The 26,052-nt window shown below is 40.4% G+C and overlaps 1 protein-coding gene across 1 annotated transcript in view; it reads left to right on the top strand.

Annotated features, from left to right (window-relative positions):
- The first annotated feature begins 13,630 nt into the window (after positions 1 to 13,630).
- PAK5 (p21 (RAC1) activated kinase 5) overlaps positions 13,631 to 26,052 on the top strand; it is a 278,955-nt gene continuing 266,533 nt past the window's right edge. Inside the window, exon 1 of the mRNA XM_045808933.2 lies at positions 13,631 to 13,894. The gene's annotated coding sequence lies outside the window, so the exon portion shown is untranslated. The remainder of the gene's footprint in view (positions 13,895 to 26,052) is intronic.

Below are 26,052 nucleotides of genomic sequence, written 5' to 3'. Positions count from 1 at the left end.
ACCATCACAAATATAATATTTCAATGAAAAAAGCCAGATGTAAAAGAATACAGACTATGATTCCAAATATATACAGTTCGAAAACAGGCAAAATTACTTTATGCTGTTAGAAGTCAGGACGGTATTTATTCTTGGGGGACATACTAATCTTAAGGGGCAAGAGGGGGACTTCTTCAGAGGTGCTAGTTGTCTCACTGGTCCCATGACCATCCACTAGTTTGGAAATTTGCTGGAAAGACTAATATGACTCAACATAAAGTAATAGTCATGACTTAAAATTTATTCCAGCCAAGGATACAGGACAGGAATAACAGAAACTATAAATAGGCAAAGACTAGAGCGGTCAAGTGCACTTTCTTACATGTCCTCTGCAGGGAACGTATGCGTGCATCTTCTTCTTCAATTGTGAAGTACAAGGACATTTATGAGACTCTCATGTTCAGGACAGTAGGCTTGATTCTTGGGGTTCAAAGTTCTTAAATAGAGTTGGTCACATTCCTGCCAGATGACTCGCTATGGTGCTAACCCCAACCAGGCCCTGGGTGCACATCATGAACCCTGATATTTATTTTAAACATGTCGGTAATGTGGTTCATCTTGACCCAATGCTTTGGGCATATAGACTGATATCTTTACCCAGTCAGTTTGTGAACATTCCATGAGTTTAGTTCTCAGAGTTAACCAAGGGTCATTACCACGGCTACAGAGATAAACAAGAACTGGATAAAACAGACCCGCTTCATTAACTCCCTCTGCTCACTAGTAATGTTATCTTTCTTGCTCCAAGGACTGATCATATGGATATGTTTAGTTTGTGCTTATGTACACATATGGTACTTCAAACATTTTAAAAAAAAATTAGGTAGCAATCCTGAACCATCAATTAGAACTCATTTGAGAAAATAAATACTTTTTTCCCATGTTCCTGTAAGATTACTGAAACCCTGGGAAATTATCAAAATAACATTAGAAAACCATTGGGGAATACCAAATGTAAGAGTAATTCTAAATCTAAGAATGATTGAAGTAGATGTCAAGAGAACGAGGAAGTGAATCAAGTTCATGATGTTGAGTTTCAGAATATGTGTAAGTAGGCATGTAGAAACAATTTTGAAAAAAAAATTGTATTTGGTTGTTTTGTCTATTCTTTACTGTGTTTGAAGTGGTCAAAATAACTAAATTATAAACAAATTTGTGTTTCAGATATTACATGTATATGGGAACTTAAATGATTGTATAATCTGTTAAAAGTTACCAAAAACATGTTTGCAAATGCTTTCTTAGTATGTTTTTAATTTTAAAATTAAGTATTGAAATACATGTACAATAAAAAGTCAATGGATCTGAGTTATGGTTCTATTTTACTGTTTATTAATTATATGACTCCAGGCAAACCATCTGATGTTCAGCTTTCTTATCTGTGCAATAAAAGGGGGCAAGAGCTTCAGTGATATAGTCCATGGGATCCTACTACCAGTACAAGTTAGTAAGTTACCTTTTCAGTACCATGGACTAATCCAACAAATGCTTTGTGTATCTGCTTTGACCAAGGCACTGGGCTAATTTTGGGGAGATGAAATGCTGGAAAACAAAGGATGGCTGTTTTCAAGGAGCTCGGTTTGGTGGGCAAAGCACATACACAACACAATTCCTAGCAAGAGAATAAGGCAGGAGTGAGACTGGGGAATCAGGAAGAACCCACAGATCATGTAGCGCCTGAAAAGGCACTTTTATGAACCAATGGGCTTCCAAATTTAAAAAGGAAGAGTAAACTCCTATCCAGGGAACATGTCAGTGAAGGATTCCATTGGGAAAATGTGCAATTTAACAGAAACCAGTCCATTCTTGTTGGTCTGGGGATTAAGAAATGCATATGGAGAAATGGGGCAGTAAAGAAAGATTGGTACAAAATCATGAAGGTCCTGAACTTCCGCGAAATGAAATTTGCACGCAATGAGGGCTAAGAAGGCTTTTAGGATGAAAAAAAATGTAATCAGCTCTGGTTTTCCATCCATGATACCCTAATGTCACTGGGTATCCCCTTCCCGGGGACTCTGAGACAGAGTTTAATGTTTGGGATATGTATGAAGGAGACAGTACCTAAGGATAGAAGGGAGGGAAGCAAGAGTGGGCAGAGGAACAAGGTGAGAGTAATGCAGACCCTGGCCAGCAGCCCTGGCCAACCCCACAGGGAGCTCTGGAGCTAGAGTGGCCCTACAGAGTTGTCCAGGTCTTGATACCCCCACCTTGATCTGTCGTTGTGTGTGGGCGTACTGGGAAGTGCTGTGATCTCTTTGCAGCTGAGCCCATCCCTGAAGTGCTTCATATTGAAAATCATCTGCCAACCATCCTTCTAGGGGCCGGGCAACAAGTTCTTCTTTGAATGGGGAGGTAGATGGCACATCACATATCCACCCCATCAATTCTGTGCTTTAGAATCACCTGGGGGCCTTCAGAAACCTAGGCTTCCCTCTGAATTGGTAGACATGCAAGAAAGCCAGACACTTTCATTTTAAATAAACTTTTCAGATGATTTTGATGCACAGAAGTTTGATCATTATTCTTTTAGAAATTCATCCAAAACCTTCGAGTAAAGACTCTGGGCCAGGCCTATGTCCTTTGCTCGCAGGGCATCTCTCCTGCCTCAAAGCATCTTCCTTTGCTGCTCATGACAATGCCATGAAAGAAAGCAGAGCTGACATCTGTATTTTGCAGGTAAGGAAACTAGTTTAGAAAGCTTAAGTGACATGCCCAAGGTCAAACAGCTGCTAAATATTACTGAGGCCCAAATGCATCCATTCTGCTGCAAGCTTCCCCATCCCACCGCTCTCCTTCCCTCTCTTTTCCTTTTCTCAATCTGCCCATCTCTCATATATTTAAAATTTACTTGAGTATAAGTCATATTGTTTGTAAAATGAAACGAATGCCCTCATTATCCTCAGAAACTTTTCTAATGTTATATTAGTGGCCCTTCTTATGAAAATAAAAGCTTGTCCCTGTCATGGTAATAATAGATTTCCCCCTACAGTTTATCCGGCATAGATGGTCACGTGGAGCCGACTTTGATCTTCGCAATAGCTTTTCCTTTAACTCATAATACCAGACACTGAAAAGAAACTGCAACGCTCTCTCATCTGTTTGCTCCGAATAAATCCCTCCTAGATCTTTACAAGACAGAGTTGGGTTTTCCAGAAAACAGAGAGCCTATTAAATTCCCCTCCAAGAGGCAATCTAGGCTTTAGGTAGCATGAGTGAGGATGTGTTTTAAATAAAAAAGCAAGTTAAAATGAAGGTGGGGTGGGTTTAATGGGCGAAGAACCTGTTTCTATTTTGTTTTGGTTTGGTTTTGGTGGGTCTTTTTTGTTTCTTGGTTTTTTGTTTTTTTTTTTTTTTTGGCGCGAGCACATGGTTCCTCCTTCAAATCTCGATCAACTCTCTGATGCTGTCTCAACCACTAGGTCTGTGGAAAGCAAAGAAAGGCGGCCAATAATCCCTCCCAAAGAATCCATGCTGCTCTCCACACTGCCAGCTTTGCTAAGTGACAAGTGAGTGATAATCTTTCATCACGTAGGCATGGTCCAGGGACCATGACTAAGGTGCTGTAGATAAGCTGTGGTAGATGAGGTTGTACTTTATTTTCCACCCTTCCACTCTTCAACCTCAACACCAAACAACGGCTTATAAAGGCATCGAGGGATAGCCTTTGCATCGTGGTGTTGATGATGAGGTTTCTCTCACAGAAAAAAGCCCCGGCATTGATATTCATGGGCATGCTGGGATTTTAGCGAGACAGAAGCAATTATGCACACTTGTGTATGAGCAATTTACACAAGCAAAGGCCTTAATTGCTTGGCTGGCAAGCCTTGTATCTCTGAGTAGTATATATAATATATAAGCAGTGAATATTTTAATTTCCCCAAATCTGGCTTCTCATTCAGAATTCGCAAGCTTATTCTGGAGTGAGGTTCAACCTAAAACATTCAAAGGGATTTCATACAAATTTCACTGAAATCCATGACCTTAAAGGTACACGGGTTTCCCTTTCAGAAAGAGGATAGCACTCACTAAATTGAATAAAGTAATTTACTGTTGCTTAAGGCCACTGGTACTTACAGCTCAATCCCACAGAACTTCAGCTGTACTTTTTCACCAATAAAAATCCTTCTTTTCTCCACTGACTTACAATGCCACCATTATTACAAATGAAATTCCCATATAGACTTGGGTTTATTTCTGGGCTCTTCTGTGGATGTCTGTTTATTTCATGAGCTGATCCCCAAACGTTTTCATTTCTGTTTCCTTCAGGCCAGGAAAAAAAAAAAAAAGTCCTCTATGAGTAGTTGTCAATGTAGACGTCTCTGTGCTCACGGAATCATGCTCCGTATGCCATCTCGAGCCCCACTCCTGCTTGTCCTCCCACATCTCTCCAGCTACTTTTTGTCTTTTGTAACCACTTTGTCCATCGACTGCTCTCGTGCTGGTGTTTGCCCGAGTTCCATCCTTTGACTATTCTCACTCGATATAGTCTTCCCAGCTGTGCCTACGTGTTTTGAGTTGACACCCAAAACAGTGTGTCATTCGTCCTTCCTCGCTGAGCCTCAGATTTATTCTTCTCACTGGTACTTGACATCGCTGAGTCCTGGGGGGGGGGTGGGGTGGGGTTCTCAGTCCTTTCCATCTCAACACATTTAAAAAGTTGAGCCACATGTCTTCTGCTCCAAACCCATTCTTTGTCTCTCGTGACCTATCTTAGCCAATAGTACCACCATCCGGGAAGTGAACCCAGTCAATTGCCTGGAAACCATCTCAATCACTTGTCACCCCTTATCACCTACATCCCTTTGGACACAACCTCCTTCTGCTTCTGCTTTTTTACTGTTTATTGAATCTCTTTCCTTTTTTCCCACTCCTACTTCCACTGCCATATTTGAGTCTTTGATTATTCCTCTCAGAAGCTACACCAATAGCTCCCTACGGATTCTTGCTCTATTCCAAGGCATTGCTGGGAGAGCGGTATTTTAAAGATGCAAACATAATTAGGTCATCTGTTTTGTTTTATTTTGTTTTTATTATGGTAAAATACACGCAACATAAAATTTACCATTTTAATCATTTTTAAGTGTTGCAGTTCAGTGGCACTAAGTACACTTATCTTCTTTTGTAACCATAACCACTATCCACATCCGGAACTTTTTTCTTACCCCAAATAGGAACTCTGTATCCACTAAACAATAACTACCCCCCCCCCCCCCGCCTGTTCCTTCCCTCAGCCCTAGGAAATACTATTCTCTGTTTCTCTGATTTTTTTTTTTTAAAGATTTTATTTATTTATTTGACAGAGAGACAGCCAGCGAGAGAGGGAACACAAGCAGGGGGACCGGGAGAGGAAGAAGCAGGCTCCCAGCGGAGGAGCCCGACGTGGGGCTCGATCCCAGCACGCCAGGATCATGCCCTGAGCCGAAGGCAGACGCTCAACGACTGCGCCACCCAGGCGCCCCTGTTTCTCTGAATTTACGTATACCATTCACCTCATATAAGTGGAAGCACACACTATTTGCCTTTTTGTGTTTGGCTCACTTGCATAATGTCTTCAAAGTTCATCCACATTGTAGCATGTCTCCATATTCCATTCCTTTTTAAGGAATAATAGTCTCTTGTGAGTATATACCATATTCTGTTTCTCCATCCGTCAGTGAACGTTCGGTTTGTTTTCGCCTCTTGACTCTTGTAAACACTGTTGTGATTATTGGTGTAAAAATATCTGTTCAAGTCCCTATTTTCAATTCTTTGGGTATATACCCAGAAGCGGAATTGCTGGGTCCTATGGTAATTCTATGTTTAATTTTTCGAAGAACTGCCATACTGATTTCCACAGTGGCTGCATCATTTTACATTCCCATCATTAGTTCACAAGTGTTCCAATTTCTCCACATCCTTGCCAATACGTGTTTTCTGTATTTTTACACACACACACACACACACACACACACACACACACACACACACACGTACTTATTTGTTTGTTGCCATCCTAATGGGTGTGAGGTAGCATTTCATTCTGCTTTTGATTTGTATTTGCCTGATTGTGATGTTGAGCATCTTTTCATGTACTTTTCGGTCGTCTGTATATCTTCTTTGGACAATTCCGTTCAAGTCCTTTGGCCATTTTTAAATTGGGTAGTTGGTGGGGCGCCTGGGTGGCTCAGTCGGTTAAGCATCTGCCTTTGGCTCAGGTCATGATCCCAGAGTCTTGGGGTCCCAAACTGGGCTTCCTGCTCAGCAAGGAATCTGCTTCTCCCTCTCCCTTGCCCCTGCTTGTGTGCTCTCTCAAATTTAAAAGGGAAAAAAAAAAAAAAAATATATATATATATATATATATATATAGAAAGAAAGAAAGAAAGAAAGAAAGAAAGAAAGAAAGAAAGAAAGAAAGAAAGAAAGAAAGAAAGAAATTGGGTGGTTGGTTTCATTGTTGAGTTTTAGGAGTTCTTATATATTCCACATATTAATATTTTCTCCTGTTCTATGGGTTACCTTTTACGTTGTTGATCGTGTCCTTTGCACAGATGATTTTAACCTTGAATGGGTCTAGTTCAAGTAACTTTTGTTGTCTGTGTTTTTGGTGTCATAGCTAAGAAATCAGTGCCATATTGAAACTCATGATAACTTTGCCCTTTGTTTTCCTATAAAAGTTTTATAGTTTTTGGCTCTTATATTTAGATTTTTGAATTCATTTTAAGTTAATTTCTGTATATGGTGTAAGTTAAACATCCAACTTCATTCTTTCGTATGTGGATATCCATTCAGTTTCCCCACTACCATTTGAAAAGACTGCTCTTTCCCCATTAAATGGTCTTGGCGCCCATGTTAAAAATCATTTGACCATATATGTTTTAGGGTTTATTTCTGGTATCTCTATTCTATTCCATTGGACTTTATATCTGTCTTTATGCCAGTACTACACTGTTTGAATCACTGCAACATTGTAGTAAGTTTTGAAATTAGGAATTGTTAGTCCTCCAGCTTTGTTCTTCTTTTCCAAGGTTGCTTTGGCTGTTTGGGTCCTCTGAGATTCCATATGGAATTCAGGGTAAAGTTTAGTTTAGTTTTCATACCAGGGTAATACTGGCTTCGTAAAATAAGTTAGGAATTGCTTTTTCCTCTTGTATTTTCTAGACAAGATTGTGTGAAAGAGGTATTAATTCTTCTTCCTATGTTTGGTAGATTTCTCCAATGAAACCATCTGGGTCTGGAGATGTCTTTCAGGAGAGCTTTTTAATTATAAATTCAATTTTTAAAATAATTATATTAATAAAATATGAATTTTTTGAGGACTATTCTGATTATGTATTTCATCTTAGTTGCATTTTTGGTAGTGTGTGGTTTTGAGACGTTGTCTGTTTCTTGTAAGTTGTTGAATTTATGAGCATAAAGATGTTCAAAGTCTTTTTTTATTATCCTTTTAATGGCTGTAAAAACGGTAGTTATTGTAGAGGCTTCTTTTAGGCAAAAAGGCTTGAGTGATGGAATCTAGAAAGGCCCATCAGGTGACCCACCTGAAAATATCCATAGGCCCTAACTAACCAATGGGCTACCCACAACCAGGCGCAGTTACCAAAAAGGGAAAATTCCATATGTCACCATACCTCCTCGCCTTCCCCCTTTAAAAACAGCTCTCACCCACTGCCTCCTTGCACACAGCCTCTCTTCCACCACTCTCTTACAGTGTAGTCAGTAAACTTCTATCTCCCACGTTCTGCTTCAGCTGAGTCCTCTCACTGCCCAAGCCACTGGCCTCCACCGGATTGTTGCCCACATTTGGGTCCCCCATCCCACGGGGAGAGACCCCCATTCAGACACCACAGTTATATCCCCTATTTCATTCCCAATACTGGGGATTTGTGTTTTCCCTTTGGTTTTGTCTAAATGAGTCATTTTAATCCAGGCTGATTCTAATGATTTATTTTCACTTAATTTGTGTATTTTTAATGTTTTAGTAATGTCACAAAAAGGCATCATATTTTGAAATTTTTTGAAAAGAATAATGGCTTGTTTTTAAAATATATGTATTCATCATTAAAAATTTCAAGCCATTCTGAAAAATGTAGAGAAGAGAGTAAATAATCAACCAAAATCTTTCCATCAGAAATATCCCTTGGTTTATAATATTCCACAAATCTTCCTCTAGAGAGAGAAATAAAAGTATAAGGTTATAATGAAAATAAAGTGAAAGGTATGCTTTTTCATATCTGGGTGGTACCACTCATGTTATTTAATTTTTTTTTAATTTAAAAAAATTTTTTTAAATTATTTATTTATTTTTTTGTTCTCTGCAGTTTTTAAAATTATTTTATTTTATTTTTATTTTTTTGATGGAAAGTTCGATGACACTCATGTTATTTTAAAATGAAATTATATTTAATCTTACTAAAATTGAATTTTAAAAAAAAGGAAAAGAAACAAAAATATTCCCACAGTGTTTTCTAAACTTTGGAAAAAAATGTTATTTTCACAGAAAAAAAGTTATTTTCATAAGAGAAGTAAGTTTCTAAACTACTCTTTTAAAGGTAAGAAAAAGAGACTGAACACAATGAGATCAGAGGTGGGTTTTTGTAAGATAAAAATACATACACCAGGTATATACGCAGCATATAAAACTACGTGTTTCAACGTTAATAATATCCTTTGACTTTTGTTGTGGAAAATGAGGAAACCATTGTAGTTAAACCTCCTCATAACTCCCCTCTCTCTATCTGCAGAATTTAGTAGATTATACAAAAGCATTTGTATTGCCAAGGTTTGTAATATTTGTTCTGTTTTAAAGGTCCCAAACACATAGAGTTTAGTCTCAGATTTATTTAAAAACAGATATAATCGTCATCATCACATTTGAACATAGCTTCACCATTCTTAAGATTTGTTTTTTAAATTTATCTCTTGGTTGGGTCAATGTCATGGCCAAATAGAACTTGTTTTTGAAGGTTTAAGTGTGCTACATATCCTGATTTGTTGTTTGAGAACAATTAACTGCTCTCTTGAAAAGCTGAAGAACAGCTTGGCTAGGCAAAATAGACATCCTTGGGTCACTCAGAACATTGCCCCAGGCATTGTATGATGCTGGGAAGCAATCTAAATGCAGCCTATTTCCTTTCTCTTGTATGTAAATTGCCTTTTCTGCCTGGATGCACCAAAGATGATTTGTCTTTGAAATTCTATACCTTCACCAGAGTAGATTTCAACTGTTTCCTGTTGTTCAGAAGATTTAAGACTCTTTATTTAAAGAAATTAGCTTCTATCATATCTTTGATTAATTTTTCTATTCCATTTTATTCTACTTTTTGTTCTCTGTTTTTTTTTTTTTAATAGCACAGGTTGTAAAAAGTGGTTGGTATGAAGGTAAATGAAAACAAACAAAAACTTCTGATATGTACTGTTTGTTGATTTATCAACCCACAATGGTTGATTTCAAGCTATCAATGTTGTTACCAAAAATGGAGTTAGGAGTTCTTGCAAACTGGTACAAGACTTTATGTGTACATGTGTTGGATCTCTTTTGTTTGACTTCCATATAATTTTCCTACAATGGGTTTTATACTTTTTTTTTTTTTTTTTTTGCGCAGCTAAGTTCCGTCTATCACTGGTTTTCAGTTGTGTTTATTCTCATTTCCTATTCTTTTGCCTTTTGAGTTGTTTAATGACTTCTTCCCCTCCAACCCCCACTGAAACTCTGCCAGGGTCCCTTTCATTTCTGGTCATATTGTTTCTTCTTTAAATCCTTGTATTTCTTAAAAAAAAATTTTTTTTTTGTCAGATCATATAATCTTTAACTTTTTAGAACTTTGGAGAAACTTTATCTGATCTTTTGTTCTGTTTGCTGGGGGTAATTCTCCTTCAGGTGAACTTTTCTCTTACACTTTTTGTTTATGTTCCTTGAAACATTCATTTCCACCCCCTGTTGTGCCCCTCCCCTGTTATCTGAGTAAGTGTCCTGTTTCTTTCTGGGGTCCACACTGGTTCCTTTATAACTGTGATGAATCTTTGAGGGATTCTAGCTATTTGCTGATGAACAGCATGTCTTGGGGGGAGGCAGTAAGCTAGGGTAGTCTGAACCCTACTCCATGGTGTGGTCTTGAAGATCCCTCTCAAACAATCTACCAAAGTTCTCTATCCCGTATGTACATCTTTTCACAGTTTTTTTGTTAATGAGGTTAGTTGGGAATAGTTTCTCATGAAATATTCACTAGTAGGTAACTTTATTATATTAAAAAAACCCACATTTCTAGTTATTATTTAACTGCTATTTCCCCCTCAAAAATTACAAAGCACAAATACAGATTTTGACAGTGGACAAAATCATGTCTTAAATGTTAGGGAATGAATACATGTCAGCTCAAGAGATCATAATGAATCATTTCACATACAAAAAATGTATGGAGCCAGATAACTAAATAGAAAATGTACTCCTGAGGTGCCTGGGTGGCTCAGTCAATTAAGCAACAGACTTTTGATTTCAGCTCATGGCAAGATGTCACGGGTCTTGGGATCAAGCCGCCCTCTGGCTCCATGCTCAGGGTGGAGTCTACTTGAGGTTCTCTCCCTCTGCCCCTTCCTTTGCTCACATGTGCTCTCTCTCTCAAATAAATAAATAAATAAATAAATAAATAAATAAATATTTTTAAAAAGAGACAAAGAAAATGTACTCTTGTTGGTTTGTAAATTCAGGAACTTCCCAGGTGAAATCTGAAACTGGTCCCCACACAGAAGGCAAGGAGAGCAGGAAGAAAGAGGCCACTTCAGATTGGCAGACAGCAATTTTAATAAGCAAGGGAATTTACATGTGAGGCTTGTCTTAGGCCGCGCAAGATGAACAGATCCCCACGCCTACCCACCGGAATCTTAGAAGGTTACAGAGGACTTAATTGGGTTAAGTCACGTACTCAGCAGGTGGACCCAACAATACGTTACTCCCTAAGGTTGTGTCCTTGAAACTGGCTCTTACTGTGGGAATGGTGGGTCGAATGTACATTTCAAGGACAGGGGAGGGGTAAGAAGTCTCTGATTGCCCAGGTCCAGATTGTGGGTCAACCAAAAGTCATGTTCTTTCGATGACCTCCTCCAACAACTACCAATTGCTGATTATAGGTTATTTTCCAAATTTTAAATCTCTGAGCCATGGAGAAAGTCTATTACTTATTTAGAAATAGCTTTTGAATCCCTCTGGCAAATCAATGCAGTCCTACTTTGTGTTTTCAGAAGTGCCGTATTTGATAAATGTATTAGTGTGGTGGATAAAGTAACGTTCTACCCAGACCCGTCTTAGGTGAAGGATCTGTTAACCCCACCTGCAGGGAATACTGCTGGCAGATGGCCTTCAGCTGTTCTCTCCTTCAGGGATTGCCTCAGCTTCAGAGAGCTGCCTCATTTTCAAGTTCATGTCCATTCCAATACAGCCAAATGATTAATGTTTGTATATAAAGGACTGGACAACTCAGACAAACTCTCGACAACTCTGAAGGGTCATCCTAGTTCCAGAGCTCCCTGGAGGGCTGGCCAAGACTGTCATTGGCCTGCATCATAACTTGACTTCTACCTCTGTCAACTCCTGTTTCCTGTACCTCCCACTCACACCTGTTGGTCCTTAATCGACACTCTGCCTGCTAAACACTCAAGAAATGACATTATATAAAAAGAACCCCCCTAGGCCTTAATGCAATGCAGTATGTCCAGAAATAGTACTATTATTCATTTATAAAATTTACCTTGCATAACTCCTAAATGAATTTGAGCCAACTATCAATAATCATAGTATTTAATCAGTTGAAATAACCACACAAATGCAAGCTTTAACAGGTGAGACTTTTTTCTGTGATTAGAGTTCAGTATTTCAAAGCAAAATTCTAATTGATAGCAATCACAAATAACACCTCTATGAAAATATTTTCTAGCTCTTGCATCTGTGCAAGCGCACACACAAGAAGGTTAAAAATAGAAAATATTTATGTAAATAATGCTGGGCGTAGGAGTGGTGGGTGTATAGTTAGGCCTATGTGTGTGGCTTAGAGAATAAAGAGGTAGACTTAGAGACTCTTCCTTTAAACAGAAAAACAAGGCATGATATACCAGGACATATTTCTCCTTTGTACAGAGGAGTATTGGGGGGAGAAAAGTAATTACCCATTTATCTTATGGTTCCTGGTTTGATACCATAGCTACTATATTGAGGGTACTGAGTGAATGGAAACAAGCAAGAAAGAAATGATAAATACTGTATCATTAACTATAAACCTGTTTGGAGTTATTGAGTATAATAGGGTACTGATAGATACAAACCCTTCTTTTTAATCTGCTATGCAGTTATGGAATCAGATACCATATCACTAGCTCATGAAAATATTGTTGGGGCAGCTAAGGACAGACACGAGTAGAACTTCATTTCCAAGGTTGGAAACTCATGACAGGTTTTGCGAATGTCTCTCTCTCACTACGGCATGGACATTGAATATTCTTGACATGGCGTGGAGCCTTCAGAAGTTGGGAAGGGAGTGGACAACTAGGGGATTTAATATGAACCACAAGATATCATTGCAAGCTTCAGCCCAAACATCACTCATCAGAAAGCCCTGTAATCTCTTGGTATATAAACGTCCTCCTCTTGTCACAATCTGTCAGTCTTATTAATTGGGCAAGCCCAGCCTTACCATGGCATGTATAATAAATTCGGCACTAGGATGCCCAGTCTGAGTTTTTTGTCCCAGCTCAGGAAAGGCAGGGGACAGCCAAGGGAGACTGTCATTGGCCTGCATTGGCTCTTACTGTGAGCAGCCTTGAGGTGAACAACTCAAGCAGCAACTATTTGTTAGGCAACTAGCAAAATGAGCATGGAGGGGTCCAGGAAACCATGTTCCCCTAAGCCTCAAATTCCAAGTCAGAAAGTAGCCAGTTTGTGCTAGGTGCTCAGAGCCCAGCCTTAGTGTGATTTCTTCCAGGGCTGCACAGCCCCCGGTTGTGTGTGTCCGTGTGTGTGTTGGGGGGACCTTCCCTTATTAGCCACCACACTATCTGTAGGCAGGAGGGGCCTCTGTGGATGCCACAGGCAATTTCTGGGCTGGCTTACTGAAGGATGGCCACACAGAGGTCATAGAGGGATGTTTTCTAGATTCTTGCTACTCAGTGTGGTCAGAGGACCATTGGCAACATCACCTGGGGGCTTGTTTAGCTTGTAGAATCTGAGGCACCTGGACAGATGCAGCGACTCTGAATTTGCATTTTAATCCTATGCCACATTGAAGTTTGAGAAGCACGGGTCCAGGTGGTAGCAAGGAGGTTAGCGGAAGGATCTGCCTCTCAGCCCCGCCTCCTCCCCCTCTTTGCTCTCCTCTTTAGCAAAGCTCAGCCCCGCATTGGTCCTGCACAAAATTTCTGCGAACCCCGAGTGTGTGCGGAGGGGGCGTGCAGGAGCTGCCCCGGCGCGGGGCTAGGGCAACTGGTTGACTGGATTGGCAAGGGGCCGCTTTCTCTGGCTCGGAGCTCCGCAGAGCGGAGACACTCCCCGCGACCCTCCCCTCCCTCCCCCCCGCAGCTGCTCCTGCCTGCCTCCCGCCGGCTGCCGCGAAAACCCGGAACAGCTGCGTGCGCTCGTGGAAAGTCCTCCTGGGGGCGAAGCCGGGCAGCTGGGCATGCTCAGTAGCTGGGGAAGGCTTGGGTGGAGAGTAGAAAGCCGCGGCTCTGCCTCCCACCCCCTCCCTCTGGCCCCCGCCCCCCTTGCCCCTACCCAGCCCGTAGTAGTTGCCCGGCGTGCGCCCGCAGAGACCGGGAACATGGCGCTCCGAGCCATGTAGCCGCCGCCGAGGAGAAGCAGAGGAGGCGCCGCCGCTGCGCTGACAGCCAGCCCCAGGTAGGCAGGCGCGCCTTGGCTGGGCTGCCTGGGTGGGTAGCGGCGCGGGGAGGGGCGCTTGCGGGGATGCGCATGGCTGGGACCCCGGGCATCTCGCTTCGCCGGCAGAGGATGCGAAGCGGACATCTGACAGCGCGCGATTGTGCATCGCCTCGGGGATGCCAGAGGCTGGGGACAGGCGGGCTGCAGGGCAGGGATCCGGGGAGCGCCCCCACCCCCCATGCGCTGCCATCCAGCCTGGGCTCTCTACGGGTCAAATAAAGGATAGTTCCTTTCAGCCGGGCGAGAGGGCGCAGGGGAGACCCCCGAATACCAGTTCTGGGAGTGCGCTGGTCCCCCGGACCGCTAGCAAGCCCCGCACCGGTTCTTTGTGTATACAGCCGCGCACGCCCAGGGGGGTGCCAGGGTGCCTGTTTCTCCCCAGGAGTGTTGCACATATTGCCAGGGCAGGATTTCCGTATGGTTTTTGTCTCTTGGCAGGTGTGGACTGGAAGATGTAATAGCTGAGCCTTTAATGGGGCTGTGTGTTCCTTTGTTACTTGCCTCGGTGTGTGTGTGTGTGTGTGTGTGTGTGTGTATGTGTGTGCGCGCGCGTGGTGGGTTGTAATGGAAAGAGAGAACTTCTGCTCGTGGGCACGGGTGTGGGCAGAGCGTGGAAGAGGATCTCGGTTCCAAACTCTTGTCAAAATCGCTTGTGATGTCGGCCTCCTGGAGGGTAAACTTGAGAAGTCTAGAGATCATCTGTGCCCGGTTGGAGGAGAAGTGTGTTTGCCCTTCTCGAACCCATGTGTGTGTAGCTGGAGGTTTGAACATGGGACACGAGTTAATTCAACATTAGATATCAGTTAAGGGAATTTGAAGCATTGGGGCTGCCTGTGGTGGTCTTTTTTTTTTTTTTTTTGAGGTCAAATTAATAAATAGAAGTTGGCAGTAAGCCAGGGGAAAGTGCCATCCTTAATAGCTGGTGACAGCTTGGGAGGCTAAATACACTTTTGGGGAAATTAGGAAACCTGTCTTTGCAAAGGGTTCTACCAAGAAATAGCCATCGGGTCTTAGGTAACTCACAAAATTTCTCAGCATGCCCCTTTTCTCTTCTGGGGTTTGGTGGTATGTAGACACAATCTCTTTTACCTGAGTCCAGATGGACAAGACACTCTTGGAAAGCCCCTCCTACACTAGAATTCTATGAAACTGGCACTCCAGAATAACAGCTCTGCCACCTTATATTTCTATATGTTATATTCAGCAGCACAACTCACTGAGTTAGGGAAGGAAGGTAAATTTAGAATACGCTTTTATTTTTTGCTCTATGATTTAAAGGATGGACATCTGTGACTATGAAGTTTAGAGACACTTTCCTCCGTACTTACAGTATTTATTCTTATGGTCTCCTTAGGTGGCAAGAATGAGTCAGTATCATCAAAATGAAATGGGGAGTGCTTGAGGAAAATGCATTTAAGTAAATTAAAGCTATAAATGTCCAATCTGATGGTAATACCTTGACTTGGAATACATGTGTGCAAAGCATGAAACACTGCTACTGGAAGCAATAGAGTTGATGGCAAGTTTATTGATAGTCTTGGTCTTAGAATAAGATTTTTGTGTTCCTCTGGGAAGGGGTAAAGATTGATTATACTAGGTGCCTGCAACTGGGTATTTTGTTAATAAATGTGAGTTTTAATTGCAGGCACTGAAAACACAGTTTGGCAGCTTCTCTCCTTTGTCAGAGTTTGCTTCAATGCTGCAGGTGTGAGAGGCAGGTGTTCCGGGGCGTGGTATCATCTTGGTGATGAGACAGCTGAGTTTGGGCTCTGACTCCTCCGTTCTTAGCTTTGTGATCTTGGGCAAGCTATTTAACTTTGCGGAGCCTCAGCTTCCTCCCCTGTAAAACAATCCTGAGAATAGAGAGACTTACCTAAATGGGTAGGTGTGTAGATTACTCATAATATAAACCACCAGGAAAATGGTGGTGACCATTAGAAGAGGAAGGGAAACGGATATTTATTTAACCTATACTGTGTGCCCCATGTTAATGCCAGTCAGCCCCAAACAAGTGATCGAATTCTCCAGCTGTTAGTTTCCTAGGGATGGCATAACAAATCGTCAAAAACCAGGTAGCTCAAAGCAAAATTTATTCTTTCACTGTTCTGGAGGCTGGAACTCCATAATCACGGTGTAGACAGCCCATGATCCCGTTGAAGCCTCTTGGGGAGGATCCTTTCTTGCCCCTTTCCAGCCTGTGGTGGCCCCAGGCATTCCTTGGTTTGTGGCAACATAGCTCCAATTCCTGCCTCCATATTCACATGGCAAAGTTCCCCCTTCTTATAAGGACAACATTCAGACTGAATTTAGGGTCCATTGTAATTCAGTATGACCTCGTCTAGATTATATCTGCAAAGATCCTGTTTCCAAATAAGGTCACATTTATAGGCATGAATTTTGGGTTAGGCATGAATTTTGGGAGGACACTATACAGCCCAGTATGTCAGCATGCCTGTGATCTGTGTTTAATGAGATGATTATTTCAGCATATTAATAGAAGGTAGAGTATTATGGGTTTGGAAAAGACTTTCAAGGTTATTTAGTCCAGCTAACATATTTGACGTTTCCCAACCATGGTAAGGAAGAGCAGCATTTAGAGGTACTAGGCAAATATCACTTATTGAGAAATCCAGCTGATCTAGGATCTCAGTCTCCTCTAGGTGACCTACCTGACACACCTTATCCCAATGGGGTTTGTCAGTGTTGCCTCCTCTCTGTTTGCTACCCCACCAACACAATGCAAACGAACAACAGAAAATCAAACTGAACAAGAAAAATGACAAGAGCACCAAAAACACCCAGATCTTAACACCTTTCTAATCTTTCTTCTCTTGGTAAATAGCACCACTGTCCATGGTGTTGCTTTAGCCAGAGACTATGAATGTCGTCTTTGACACCTTCATTCCCTGTGGCCTCTATATCCCAAATCATCATAAAGTTACATAAATTTTGTCTTCTACATATATCTCTTGATAGATTCTTCTTTCTCTTCCTACCACCACACCATCAAACCTCAAGTCATCATCTCTCTCCTGGATCACTAGCATAACTTTCTAGCAAGGCCTATGTCTCCTTGCTTGGCTCCTCCAATCATTCTTCTAGAACAGATAGGATCATGTCAGTTCCTTGCATAAAAGGCATTCACATACTTGGGATGGGTTCCAGAGACTGTCTGAGCCTTGGGTGCTTAGCCTTATCTTGGGCGTCCCGTCTTGCTGCCGCTAACATTGACCTCCTGTCTGTTGAATATCCCAAGCACTTCCCCTCTACTTAGCCAGTACAAACTGTACTTATCCTTTGGGCCTCCTTGGTCTCTCTTCCCCGGCAGTCCCATTCTCCTTTTCACCCTTCTAATTTTCTTCCATGGCATTTACCTAAATTTGCAATTTCCTATTTATTTGTTTGGCTATTTATTTAATGTCTGTAAACTCTTAATGGCCATTTGTTTTGTGTCTTGCATGTAGAAGATGCTCAATATTGGTGAATGAGTGAAGGAATGAATACTCTTATAGCATTTTCCTGTGCCAACTTAAAGATCTGATTTTTTAGAAACTTTTTTTTTTTTTTGCTAGTATAAAAAGAGCAATTGAGAAACTCATTCTGATTTCAAAAGAGGAGTATTCTTGGCTTTAACAAATGCTTCTTCTAAGAATTGGTTTTAAGCAAGCAGTTAAGAATTGAGTCAAAATATTTCCTAGCAACCGACGTTTTTGTAAAAACACATCCGTCAGTCCACAAACATTTCACAAATACCTATTGAACATTTATATTTGCCATGATCGGCCTTAGGGGGACAATGGAGAGCTAGACTTTTAGTCTTCTGGAGATTAATAATAAATAATAATGTGTAGTGATAACATTTATTGAGCTTCTGTTCTATGCCAGCTTCTCCTCAGTCCCTATCCCTACTCTTTACTAGAGATAGTCCTCCAGGCTTTCCCAGTGACACAGAACCCAAATCAGATGCACGATAAATACTTTATGAATTAATAATTAGTAGATACTATTATCCTGATCTTTGAAAATAGGAAACCTAGGCTTATCTGTGGAAAAAGGAATCTGTTCATATACAGAAGAGCATGCAATTGCTTTTTGAATATATCCAGGTGGGCCCTGTTCTACTTTAAAATCATCTTGCCTATTGTCTCTGGGGTTAAAATAAGAGACAATTGCTTTTTATACAAGAATAAGTTCCTGGTGTGTTTCTTTGTCTTCTACAGTTGTCAAAATTCTTAATCGGCTGCTGTATTGTTTTTATTTGTCCTATTTAACCCAAGTAAGAAGTGACTGAATGTCTCTTTCAGATCACTTCTGGGTAGTTTTGAAAAGCAAGACTGAGTACCCTGGAGAAAAGAATGTGATTCAATGCAGGAATACAAACTTACATTTTGGATTTCTAGGATGGCCTCAATTTCATGTAATCTTATTTCATGAAAAGTGCTTTTTAAAAAAAATAATGCATAATTTTAAGTATAACTTTTCACCTAAGTAACAAAAAATCAGACACTGTGTCTTGATTTTGTTTAAAAGTGATAGATCTACAACGGAGTCAACTAAAACCTGAAGAAACTAATTAAGAGCTATTTCAGTAAGATGGTTAGTTATAAAATTCATGTTTAAAAATCAGTGGCTACCCCAAAATGCCAGTATTCACCAACGACAGAATACAAAAGGATTTTGTTCATAAATCTGCAGAAATATAAATTGAAGAAAAATAGGAAATGTATGTGAAATACTTAGGAATAATAAGAAACATCTAAAGACTTGTTTAGAAAGCTGTAAAATTTTACTCAAACACATAAAATAAGAAATGAACAAATGAAAACATACTATTCTTAGGGTAAAAAGATATTATGAAAGAGTTACTTTTCCACAATCAATCATACAGTTTTATTGCTTTGGGATTTGGGGAAACTTGACGAGATGATTCTAACATCAATCCAAAAGAATTACTACAGGACTACAGTCAAGAAGATTTTGCTAAAGAATATATGTGGCAGCGGGTTGCTCTTACAGAAATAAAAATCTGGTCATTGAACAACATCGTAAACGGGTAGGTCTGGTGGAAGAATTGATAGCTAACTCACTGGAATAGAGTAGCCTGGAAACAGACTCAGGTAGTTTTGTGAAACAGAAGTGTGATGGATACAGCATTCTGAAACAGTGAGAAGTCTTAGACAAAACTAAGGCACTACACCAAGGAGGCAGAAAACCTTCAACTAAGAACCTCTGTTCACACGATTCACTAGACTAAATTCCAGCTATACTGGAAAGTTGATCTGCTAGCTGAGAAACAAAGCTAGAAGAAAATATTTAACAATTAATGCCAAGAATGGCAGAGCAAAAGATAGCTTTGAATAGATTTTAAACTTTCGTATGCAAAAATATACAGTTTAAAGCAGAAAATAATCATGGAGAAAAATACTGACAGCAAGCATGACGGAACAGTTAATAGAATAATTGCACTGAAGAACTCTTGCATATCCGTAAGTAGAAAATAACTCCCCAATAGAATTGTCCAATTATCTGAAGAAATGATTTGAAAGAATGAAATAAAAAGGCTAATTCACGTATTTAATAAATATTCCTACTGTTAACCACAGAAATGCAAATTAAAACAAAAATGAGATGCTATGTTTCATGTATTAAGCAAGCAATATTTATATATATATTTATATAAATTTTATATATAATATTATATTTAAATATATAAATACTGGGTGCCAGGAGGGATGCAATGAGAAGGACATTTTCATTACTGCTGGTGGGAGAATTACATGATACAACCTTCCTGGAGGACAGTTTTAAAAGCTTTTGACAAATATTTTCAAAGTTCAAATTATTTGACACAATCATTTCTCTGGCTTTTAATTTTAATTTGAGTCTCTGCTGAGGAATTAGATGCAGGCAAAAACAATAAAAAAAATTACCCTTTAAAACTAAAAATTGGGGGGCTCGTTAAAGGTATTTTAAGGTCCCAAAATAATAGACAATTATGGAGATATTAAAAGTGGTCATTGCAAAGATGTAATGATGTGGAACAGCTTCAGTTTTAAGTGGAAATAAACCAGTGCACAATGATATGTGTTTTGTGAAATGGAAATATCCTATAGGTACATAAAATGTGCAACAAAAACAAAGTTAGGCCATGTCTTGATGGTAGAAATATGGCTTTGTTTTTATCTTTTTTATACCTTTCTGAATTAAAAAAAAATTTAGTCAATAGCGTTGTCTTATGAATCAGAAAAAAACCCATTATTTTACAAATATCGTAGTGGTACACATTCAGGTTATAATTATTCATTTATGTAACACACATTCATTGATTATCTCTGTGTCAGGAGCTCTGCCAAGTGTATCAGCAATGACTCTTAGTGTGCATGCAAATGAAAGAAACTGTCTAACTTGAGCAAAAAGAATTTACTAGAAGGTTATCAGATAGCTAAGAGAATTGCCAGGAATGGGGCAGGGGGGTGGTGTGCATGCACAGCAAAAAAAGGAAAAACAAAAACCAAAAAAACAGGCTTGGAAGCAAACCAGAACCTAGTCAGCTCCAGGCTCTAGATATCAGGTGCTCACAGAAGCAGGCTCCAGCCAAGAACAGGCTGCTGGTGGTTAAACCTGGGCTCGGGGTTCCCCCTTCCCCCACTCAGACCCCTGGGCATCGGGGAAGGGAGGGTACCTAAATTAGCAGGGCCGCTGCCCTTTCACTAATGAAAAAACAAGAAAGATGGGTGATAAACAACCAAAACCAAACCAACACAAAAAGAATTAAAATGCCCATTACCCCAGGACTTGTAGGTCAGCGGGGTTGAATAGCAGCCCCTCTCCTCCTCCGCAGAGAACATCTGAGATGTAGAATCACGACTACCACAGGTTCATGATACTGTGTGCGTGGTGGCCCCTCACCCATAGATGCTGTTTTCTCCTGGAGTCAGCAGGGACATGTCCTGAAGAGCGGGCTTTTCAGACTTGATCTTTGCGTAGGGGCAGGATTTTTGAGGGGAGGTCCCATTCTCAGGTGAAATAAGAACCAATGGGAAGGATTATCCAAAACAGAAGAAGAGGTATAGTTTGGAAATGGGTGGGGGGGGCCAGCACAAGTCGAAGCCTGTTTTTGTTCTGACTTCTATTTAGCAAGTCCTGTGGTAATGTTTGAGCTTGGTCCACCACGGATACCGTGGTCTTGGTTCAAATAGCGTGGTATATGATACCAAACGTCCATAGGTATTCTTCCCACAGTTCTTGTCATAAATAGGAAATGTCTGTGGCTATCCGGGTAATTTAATGCTGAGGTTCATGTTGCTTTTATAATTACTTATGAACTTTTCCCTGAGGAAAGACTTGCAAATGGAAGGGAAAAAGAGGAAATTGTTCTTCAGTTGCACTAAAAACAGGACTGAGAAAATCTTAAATTACCAGGAAGGGCCCCCACCCTGGACACTGCCCTGCAAAGAGCTCAGCTGCTCTGTCCCCCAACCCCTGTGCACCTGCACAGCCACGCCCCCCTGTAATCAAAGAGCCCATGTGCCCCTTATGCCCCCTTTGTGCTCTGCTGTGCATACCCAGGTCTTGGACTTTCCTGCTCAAAAGGTTCCTGGGCCCAAGTGTGGTTGAGGAAAAACTGTTGGTGGGAAGTGTAGCTGGAGCTCGGACAGGTGGATATTCTAGTCCACACACAGGTGCTGGAGGTTAGGGTAGAAAGAGCAAGGGGGCAGGGCAGGAGGCTGGTTCTCCTTACTTGGCTGGGTTCTGGAATTCAAGAAATCTGAATTTAAACCTAGCTTCTGGGTTGTTATGAAGGCATATTTGTCACGCTAGGTAGATAAAACATATTTAACAGTTTTTAGCTTGATTTATCATATTTAAATGTATAATAATTAAGACACCATTTGTGCTTTTGCCCCCTCAAATGTTAGGCTTGGACTTGCTCGTTAAGTCTTTTAGAAAGGTGATACTCAGTTGTTCTCACACTCATACACACACACACACACACACACCCGCAATTAGTTACTTGTGCAACAATACAGATCAGAAGAAAAGTGGATGGCACTCCTGCGATTATAGCTAACATATTGAACAAGATGCATTAAATCCTCATCCGAGCATTTTACCTGTATATCTTAATTAATCTTCATGAGAGCTCTATAAAATAGGTCATTCAAGGCAAACTACCATGCGGTTAGATAGGGTAATGAAGAGAAGTCAAACTCTGGCTCATCGAAATCCGATGTCAGTAGATAAGAAAAGTTTTGTTTGGAGTCCTTGAACCTTCAATAATGTATAAATCACTGGATTAATCAACCCACTCTGACTCTCCAATCCTCTGATTCAGCATTTCTGTTCATGCAAATTTCCCCATGAAAAGGGAAAGTAAATGCATTGATGGCCTTGCTGTGTTCAGTATTATGATTAAGTGAATGATCAAAAGCAAAAATCAATATCTGGTTGCTTGTATAAGAAACACATTTGATTTACATTTTAAAACAGCTGTCAGGGCATTCCCTTTGCCAGTTTTCAAGGGAATTGCTACTTATGTCAGTGGTGATGAAGGTAAATTAGCAGTGAAGAGTACCTTTATTTTTCCTATAAAGCACTGGTTCATAACCCTAAGCCTCCATTTCCCCACTGTCCAACCGAATCAAGAGAACTTTATCCAAGCATCGGTTCCATCACTCTTGTAACAAGTTATAGAAGGAGGGAAGGAGGCTGGGCATGAGCTCAGTCACTCACACCTTCATTCCTAAATATAAATTCTATGATAGAGTCAACAATTGTTAGCTTCACTTTTCAAATTCAAGGTTGACATACTATTTAAGAAACTCTTTAGCTGTTTTCTGGATGGAACTTGACCCCTTTGCTTCTAAGGATGGTCATTTGAGTCACGCAAATAGATGTTTGTATAGCACACTGATTTTCAAACTAAGTTGTTCTTAACCTTCAACTGGGTTGCCCACCTACCTAATTTAGTTGCACTGCAATTTACTGACCCAGGGAAAGAACTTCCTAGCAGCAAAGACTAGAAAACTTCATTTGTTTAAAAGATTCTTCCCCCAAAGTAGAGACAGTTGCTACGTGGGTCTGATTTAATCTCTAAAAATATAAACAGTGATGGGGGGGGGTTGTTGTTAAAGGAAAAAAAGTCTTAAACTGAGTGTAGAGTTTTCTTTCTTGTTTAGGTTTCAGAGACGTGGAAACAAATAAAAAAAGGAAATTTCCAATAGTATTTGAGTAACAGCCATTCATGACTTGAGTTAAATAGTAGTTTGTTTTACCCACTCATATCCAAGGAGTCCCTAAATCTAATCAATTTTCTCGCATATGCCCTTCCCTGCCCCCACTGCCCCTTCCCATAGCATCTCTCCATTAGACCTTGTGTCAGTCTCTTTATCTGTTCTGTCTTCATTCCTACCTCAAAAGGAACATCAGATCATCTGATTATCACCATCCCATTGAAAACTTCCTACCCAGCTACTGCTCCCCCACCCTTTCCCCATCCCCCGCCTCAAAATCTTCTCCCACCTGGTTTTGGGTTGCCCCTCTCAAAGTAGTCCTCACACTGTTTTGTAGATGTTTTCTTACTTGGTTCCCTTCTTGTCCTAGACTGAGAACTCTTCTGAAGCAGGTAACTTGTCTCTTGGTGTCTGTATCCCCAGCACCGAGCTTTATGCGTACGAATGTCAGGTCTTTAATAATTATTTGTGGGAGGAAACAATGTTTGTGGGTAAATGCACGTTACCTAGGCTAAAAAATGAGTCTAGATGCCAAAGGGTAATGCCATGGTTTAAAATTCTGGAATGGGACCTATCAACGGTCTAATCCATTTCCTTAGTATTAACATGGAACTTCTTTTTTTCCTCCTACTTTCTATAAATGAAAAACATGTGGAAGGAAAGATTAATACTCTTGTTTCTGGTTAGAGACAAATTCTAATATTAGATATGGGTATAAAGTAGACGCTCTAAATACATTGAAAAGAAAGTAAGGAAGCAAATGATAAGCGAAGAGCCAGATTTCCAGGAATAGAGCAAATAAACTGAGCTTCTTAAAAAATATTAAGAATAATTATTTGATTACTAGATGCAACTTACACTTCTCTGATGTCTCATACCTGGTATGAATATGCGTGGTCAATGATGCTTGAATAGTGGTTGATATTTTATATGGAAAGCTGGGGTTTTAGTCACTTCTGCTCTGGTCTTTGGTACCACATGTTTCCATAGTAACAGATGCACTAGAAAATGAGAAAAACCAGGAAGGCTTGGGAGGGAAATGAATCAAAGTACGTGGTTCGAGTAAGGGGTTCCCCAGTGTGGGACCGGGGTCTCATCAGGCTTCTGGTCACAGATATTTGTGTCAGGATGCCCAGAGAAGATTCTAGGGTGATAACTGGAAGGGATTTTAAAGAAGGTATATGGATTCACGGTGACAGCAATTACTATGTTGACTTCAGCTTGGATTCCTGCGGAGGGTACCTGCATTGCTATGCCAGCGGTCGACACTGGCTGAAAGAAACACTCAACACCCAGAGCCCACTAACAACTAGGAATCAGGGAACAACGACTGGAGACCTTTCCTATATGTGAAATAGAGTTGAGCTGTCCTTTTAAAGCTGGAAAGTGTGGGAGAACACTGTGAATTAGGTACTAAACATTTGACAGTGCCGTTTTAGAGCACAGTCTTTTTTTTTTTTTTTTAATGATTTTTTATTATGTTAGTCACCATACAGTACATCCCTGGTTTCCGATATAAAGTTCGATGATTCATTAATTGCGTATAACACCCAGTGCACCATGCAATACGTGCCCTCCTTACTACCCATCACCGGTCTATCCCATTCCCCCACCCCCCTCCCCTCTGAGGCCCTCAGTTTGTTTCTCATAGTAGAGCACAGTCTTGTGGCCTAGATATGTTCTGTTTGGCACACATAGTGTGAAATTTCCCCTAAAAATTCAGGTTTCTTCTCCTAAAAACAAACAACCCCCCCCCCAAAAACCAAACCAAACAACACCACCCATATATACACAAATACAAAATCTGGCAGTACTGTGTTTTCTTGTGGCACCATCCACTGGGGTGGAGTACCAGCTCCTCCATCACAGACAGGTAATGGAGTCTTTGCTTTGTCACAGTTTCCATCACTCCCTGGGGGATCCCATCAGGCCATTTTAATTGTTTATGTTGCTCTCTTGTCGCTTGAAGCCTTTTGAATTTGTCATCTTTGGATTATAGGAGAGGATTGCTTTATGGTTTTGAGTCACTATTATACAATGTTCCTTCTTAATCTCATTTCCTGAAAATATAAGCCTATTTGTTTAATAATTTAAATATAAGGCAAATGAGATTTCAGAAAGATACATTTTTACAATCCCATTCTAGGGGGGAAAATATGGAGTTAAGCCTTAATATTTGGTGGGAATATTTGCATAGCTGGGCTTCAGCAACTCAACTTCAATATTTTTTGCAATATGGCTAAATTATTAAAAACTTCCTCGTGTGTTCTGTGTGAACTGGACCAAAATAGAAAAGGAAATCCTATGGTCCCGAGCTTGCTGGAGGTAGGGATTCCGAAAACTCAGAAGGATGCTATCGTATTTCATATGATACTATCATCTGGAAAATATAAAACATTCAGAATGCAAATATGCCCACAGAAGTGAAGTAGAACCTTATAAATGATATGCACTCCATAGAATAGCTGGAAGAATCTCAAAATCAATATTGGAATCACCGAGAGCGACTGAGAATAATGATATCACTGTACCTTACTAAAAAGTAATGAAAAACAAATGAGATAGAAAATTCCAGAGTTGTCCCTAGAGTTACTATTTGCTTGAGATAGGAGAGAGAAGACTTTAGAAAGTGGCTTCTCAGTTCGTTTCAGAAATCAACTTGATTTTAAACACAGAGCGCGGCCTGCCTGTTGAAAGGGGTTTTCATTCCTAGGTAAACCAGGGTGTGCAAGAACTGTTGATGTCACTATAAAACAAAAACCTTTGGTTCCAAGTTAATCACTTAACTGGTAGGATTAAAATGAACAAAGATAACTGGATCTTTGAGGGTGGTGCCTGCTTGCTTCTGCTTTTTTTTTTTTTTTTTTTTTTACAGGCTAGATA

The sequence above is a fragment of the Ursus americanus genome, chromosome 22, assembly GCF_024610735.1.
Source record: "Ursus americanus isolate L20-20 chromosome 22, mUrsAme1.1.p, whole genome shotgun sequence".
Lineage (NCBI taxonomy): Eukaryota > Metazoa > Chordata > Mammalia > Carnivora > Ursidae > Ursus > Ursus americanus.
Note: the sequence above shows the minus strand (reverse complement) of the source record. Positions and strands in the feature narration are given on the sequence as shown.